Raw genomic sequence first — 6,751 nt, 5'->3', positions numbered from 1 at the left:
AGCCTGGATCAGATTTCCAGGGCATTCATGATCCAAGAAGAATGGTGGTTCTGGGATTAGTGCTTTTTCTGTTTTAGAAAGCAAGTTCAAGACTCTGCTTGGCCACGTTTCTTATGGGACCTGGGGATTTAGAACTTAGAATTTAGAAGAGAATTAGGCCAAAACTTGCCCTGGAAAAATTTGTCACTCATTAGCATAGGGGAAGTTTGGGTGAAATGAGGAATTAAGACATCTTCTGTCTAGTCCAGCTTCAAATACCATGATTAGAACATTAAAAGTACTTGCTGAATGGAAAGTCATTATCTTGCAGGACTTTCCAAGAAAGTATTCTCTAGAAAGCAAAACCAGATTCTAATAGCAGCTGTTGCAGTCATGTAATTTTTGCCTTGTCCTGCTTTATACTTGGTTTCCTGGCTTTGGCTGCTGAAAAGTGTCCTGCTATTACAGGATTTTTTGGTCTGTATTGTTCTTTCTATGTGATTGTTCTTCTAAATTTGTAAATCCTCAAGTCTTGTGATGAGGGTGGGTGGTCTGAACTAAAATAATAGCGATCGCTCCAGGGAAAAGGAACTACTGTGTTTTGGAGAAACTTTCCTCAAGTCAAGAACGGGGTTTTTACACTGGCAAAGCAGATTTCATATTTCTTTAAAGCCTTCTTGTTACTCCTCTCAGAAGCTGGATCCCTGAATTGTTCAGGTCTGCTCAGTCTTACATGTTAAGACCTAGAAGATGCAAAATTGAAGTGTCTCAGCTTCTGTTCTGACATGATCTTCTGTAAAATACTGCTTTGTGTAATCTGATCTACCATCTCAGCTGTCAAAATACAGCTTGTCAGATCAAAACCTAAGTTCCTGGTTTGTGAGAACTTCAGCTCTCCTGAAGCCTTGACAGTTAGACTTTCCAAAGGGGAGTTACTCAGCTATTTCCTGAAAACCAAGATCCTGCCTGGCTGGAACTAAGGACTGAAAGGAATTGCCTTGGATATTGCATCAATTTTCTGTGACCATGGGAAAAGTATGCTAACTGTACAACTGCACAAAAAGTTCCACAGCTGCTTCACAAGTCTTCTGATATTCCAGAAAGCACTTTTCCACCTCTTCTGCTAACTGAAGAACTACAGTGGAGGCCTAAAGCTGTAATCTCAATGTGCCAGAGGAAGAAAGCAGTAGCCATAAATCATATGCCTACTTCCTACATGAGTATTTGCTAAGTTTCACATCTGTACAATTCTACAAGCTGGGATATACACAGTGTGATAGAAAAACATACCAGAAAGTCCCAATAATCATCCAATTCAAGACCCCTTGAACTGTCCCAGCTCCCCTGCCAGCCTTACTGAGGTGATTAGTATTGTGCTGGGGGTGTCTGTGGGAGATGAAGAGCAGGGCAGTTTCTAACAACGACTAAGTCCAGACACTAAGAAGAAAAACAAGCCCCCAGGCTAGATCTCAGCTGAAGGGTGGAAAGCATCTTGACAAAAGGCTAGCAGAAACCCTGAACTTGAATCCTCATTCTTGAAATTTCCATGTTCTGAGGGTATCTAGTTCATTTCACCTGTTTACCCGTACCACTACAATGTATATACAGGACAGCACCACCTAAATTTGCTGGCAGATGGGTATAAATAACTGTGCAATATGTGAACATGATAGAAAAGGGCAGAAAATCTAAAAAAAACCCAAATCCAAGGACAGTCATAAACAAGTCAAAACCTTGTTTAGGGATGATTTTACTTTATAGTCCTTTTTCCTTTTTGCATTTTTGGTGTTAACAAGGAAGCTAATTATCAGGCTTAGACCTGAAGGATGTTATCTAATTTGTATAAGAAATTCTCAACAAACAACAGAAATAGGCTGAGGCCAAGTTTCAGAAAACCATAGGAGATACCAGCTCAATTTTTTTTGAATTCCTGCTAAAATTAGTGAGAGAAAAGACGGTTTGTGTAGCTCCTTTTTTGAATGTGATTCCTGACCAGAATTGGAAGCAGCTGTTTGATATGTCTCATAAAAATAACCCAGATGCAAGCCTAGCAGAGAAGGTGCTGGATCTGGCATAGAGAGACCAAGTAGAGTTTGGATGATGCAAGAAGAAGCTGAGAGAGAGAGATACATTGGACTTTATTCCAAGGACAGAAATAAATGGTTGTTGTAGATCAATTAAATTAGCAGTGACCTAACTTCTCTGCTTGCATCCATTTGCTTTTCCCTATGAACACAAAGTACATTAATACATCTGTTTCCTATAAACACTTTCATTTTATGTGTTTTTAAAGGGCTTTCCTGACTCCAAATGTAAGGCTGGATCCATCACTAACTACTTCTCTCTAATTAGTGTTTTTCAAGTGCTAGAAAATCAAGGAAGTGCCTAATACTTTCTGTTTACTTTTGAATATTTTAAGTTATTTTCTCCCTCTAACTGTTATAAAAAGACTGATTTTTTCCTGGTATAAATTAACATCAGTCCAATAAAATCATGGATTCGGATTTATACCAGGGTATTCTCAGAGAAATACATTTCCCAGATTATTTACACCAGAATGTTCTTTTTCATGGGTATATTGTAGTATGACCCTACACATTCTTCAACCTATTTATCTTCCTCATTGTCTAAGACAATCAGCTGATTGTCTTAGACAAGCTGTCTATGATTTTAGGTTTGTGGATGGGTGACTTCTATCCTGTGCTGTGTTTTCTTTGCTTCTTAAATAATCACATATTTAGGAACCTTTCTTCTGTTGGAACCTCCTGTCAGGGTGAAACATGAGTGGTGGCAGATGTAGAGACCAACACTCCTGTGGCATTGCTAGGGCAGGGACTAAAGGCCCTGGGCTGAGATGAAATGGGACTCCTGAGCCCATGGATAGGGGTGGGGTCTCACTTGAGAACCCTTATAATCTCTGGTAGAATTTTGTAGGCAATCCTTTTGATCTGGGAGATGAAGTTTAATTCTGTCTTCAGTGAGTCACAAGCAGTCACAAAAGCCATCTTGACATGCAATGAGATTTTGGTTCAGTACAAATGAAAGAGCCTTGGACCTTTCACTGTTTGCTATCTAGGATGGAATGTCTGGCAAAGAAAAGTCAAACCCTTTTACTCATTTAGCAAATTGCTAATGCTATTCCAGAGCACCTCACTGGAGAAAAAAGCACCTTAGCTGAAACCATTTACACCGGGCTCCTTAGACATCTACCTAAAGGCAATATCAAAATCAAAAGAAACTCTTAAATGCTTGAAGTCCCAAACAAATATCACTGAAACTAACTGGATGTTAGTTATTTTTTTCTAATATCTATTTTCTTTATAGGAAACAGAGTGCCAGCCGATAGTTTATACTTCTGCATGATGCTGTAGGATGTTAGCTCTGTCTCTCAGGGCTTCCACCTATTCCTTTTTGACAAAGCACTTGGTGCAGTACAAAAAAATTCTGGGGATATATTCACTTTTTCTCCTTCTTAATTTCTAGTAAATTTTATCTGGTGGTTGAAAAAAATCGTGAGAATATACTGAATCATAATATTTCTATTTCCTCTCCTGGCAGAAACACATATCTGTAGTTCATGGTTCATGTATTTATGTTTAATCATCAAATACTTTCTAAATTCAGAAAAGCTTCACGTCACTTGTTATTTTATCCAAACTGCTCTCACTAGAAAAATGCAGATGGAGACAGCAACTTAACAATCCAGCTGTAAATGTTGACCTTCTGCATCTGCAGGCTTGCAAGAGCTTTCACTGCATTTGGCTTATGAAATTACTTTTGAATGTAAGCCACAAATATGCTAAATGTTAACTAAGGTTTTTTAGTGAGACTTCTACCCTGTGGCAGTGTTGCAGAGATCCTAACCACACTAAGTGCACACTGAGGAATACCATTTCTCATACTGGCAGTAACAGGCTTTCCAATGCTGATCACTTGGCTTGCTCTGGAACATGGAAGGGAGTTTTGCCTACCAGTGCCGGGGCAGACAACCAAGCAAATAGGAAGAACTAAGAGAAGGAGAAAGATCCCTCTGACTACAGCATTATCCTGAACTTCCAAGACTCTCTTGGCTCTTCAGAATAAGGGAGTGTCATGGTTTGAGAGCCCCAAAATCCAATTCCCGAGTCTAAGCACCCCTCCCACATCTCAGCCCAGTGTGAGATGGGTTTTCCAGACACCACACAAGACTCAAAATGGGGGGAAAGGGTTATATTACAATGACTGTACTCTGTACAAATGAATATTATAATACATTACACACACAATCTCAACTATCTCTACCATGATAAAGCAGTATTTACAATGGATCAAATCTCTTCTCTCTCCACATAAAAGTCCAGGAGGGAAGAAGGAAGAGATCCTGTCTACTTTCAGAGCAGCAGTGTCTCTAGGGAGCCAGCACGGTGCTAAGTGTCCCCGTCAGTGCTTCTAACTGGGTGAAATTCTGTCAAATTAAGTGAAAAATTTACAAGTAAAATGTTTGGAGGGAAATGCTTAGCCTGAAAGCATTAGCTAGGGCATCTAAGGAATACTGTTGTATGGAAGTGCAGTGCTTTACTAGGCTATACACAACATGGTATTATAAATGTATATGTTCAACAGGCTGTGTAAGATTTCAATGATAGATGCCTTAAAATAATATTTTCTATAAAATCCCATTAAAAACAGTATCATTTGAAGGAAAAAATCTAGATTTTGCTCTCAGTTTGAACTATAATCAATCAAAAGGCAATATGATTACACGACTTGGAAAAGAGGCCAAGATGGGATAGCAATGGCCTCAGGAAATCTAATATTCAGAGATTACAAGCAAGGCATCTGACTTATTTGTTTGGCTAGTATTGTTTGTCTTTTTGGAACTGCTGGGGAGCAGGGACTGTCTTATCCTCTGTCTGGAGAGCAGTTAGAATAACCTGGCTGTTATCACAGTACAAAAAGTAATACAACACATGTCCAGCAACAGAGGGCTATACACTGCCCCATGACACCTTAGCAGAGATGTCAGAGGTCAAATTGTGCAGAATCAGTTAAGTGTGAACAGGTGCAATCCGACCACCATGGAATAACTTTCTGGTTAGGTCGTTGTAAGTCAGGCATGAGACACTCTACCCTAATGGTATCTGTAATCTTAAACCATCCTGTAGGCACAGAGTATCTAACACTATTCCTAAAGCAAGCAAGCAAGAGAAACAGGCATCCCTAATTACTGCTGCATAATGAAAAATATTTATCCTGTTAATGTTGTAGGAGTAATCAAAAGATATTTTCCTTTCCTACAGTTATTGAATGAAAAGAGGGAAATTATAAGTAGTCTGCATATGGTGGTGGCATTCTTTCACCACATCATTTTATCAGGGGATTTTAGCAAGGGGATTACTTTGCACTTCATGCAACAAAAAATTGTCTCTGATGTCCCATAATCTGTAGGAGGCTGTGGCATTGCTTACTTAGTCTCAGTGCCTTCACACCAACCTAAAAACTGTCCAGGGTTTTCCACTTAACTTAGAAATTGCATTGAGCAACAGAGACACCATGCACATGAAGGCTAAAAGCCTTCAGTGGAACAGCATCAAGACAAAGCTAAAGTATGCCTAGCTCCCTTCTGCCCCATATGTTCAGTTCCTTCTACAGAAAAATGAGCAAAAGAATGGAAAATTAATGTCTGCTTGGGTCTTGCTCTGATCTCAGACAGGATGTTGCCAGGCATACCCCACAGCCAGAAGCCCAAGAGCACACCAGTTTATTTATAGCCCTGAAGCTTTCCCCTGCTGGAAGTGTGGGCTTTGCCTCTTCACCATGCACCTTGCAAAGTGTCACTCAGATTAAAGTGTGCCCACTGGGCTTTGCTTTCTGTGGGTCATATGAGAGGAAGCAAAGTATAAATTACACAGTTTTGTATTTGTAGGGCTCCTCTCGCATTTTTAAAAACGGCATATGGATTGAGAAAAGGTCCTACTGCCTCCCTCTCTTCACAGTTAACTTGCATTTCCAAGATGCATTCTGAAAGCTTCCTTACTACATTAAATCATAACCATTCAACCCTTGGCATGTTGGAAGATACATCATGCCAGTGGGCAGATCTGAGAAAAAAACCGTAAGTTAGTGGCTGACCCACTGGGTATTGCAGTTTTTTTCTGGTATAGAATAAAATTCTATAACATTATAAAGTATGCACACTTATACAAATAAACCAACATTGCTAATGCATTAGGGTTTTCAAGAGTTTTCACATCTTTGGGACCAGGGAGAAATCCTGTTGTGTGGTTTCTTTCATGTCTAAAAAGGGCTCCTTTCATGATACACCCTTTTCTGCATTGGGGGAGTATAGGCATACTAAAAGGGTCTCTCTCTGCTGTCTAGCTGCTTATTTTCATTCTGACTGAAGCAAAACGAGGTTTCCAAAAGTACTTCAGGATCCCACACTGTGATTTCCAGACTGCATTTTTTTATAAAGCCAGGCTAATTGTGTACTGTGTTGTACCATAACAAAGTCTAGGAAGTCAGGCAAAGTATAAATTAATGCTCAATTTGACTTAGTCTTTTGATATTCAGATGTGTGCTAAGTACAAATAAATTTAAATGCAATGGAGTCCAATTTTGGACTGTTTGTTCATTGTTTCTTAACACATCTTTTAATCTGCTGAGGACAATTCTATCTCTTCCTTTTTAGGAAATGTCTTAAAGATGTAATTTAAACTACCTCATAAAAAGTTCATCACTGTCAGGCAGAGATATGTACAATTGGGCTTGCGCATGGCTATTTTTTGGATTC

Source organism: Manacus vitellinus, unplaced genomic scaffold (assembly GCF_001715985.3).
Source record: "Manacus vitellinus isolate BGI_N305 unplaced genomic scaffold, ASM171598v3 scaffold_8_pilon, whole genome shotgun sequence".
In the NCBI taxonomy this organism is placed as follows: domain Eukaryota; kingdom Metazoa; phylum Chordata; class Aves; order Passeriformes; family Pipridae; genus Manacus; species Manacus vitellinus.
This window is presented reverse-complemented; position numbering follows the sequence as displayed.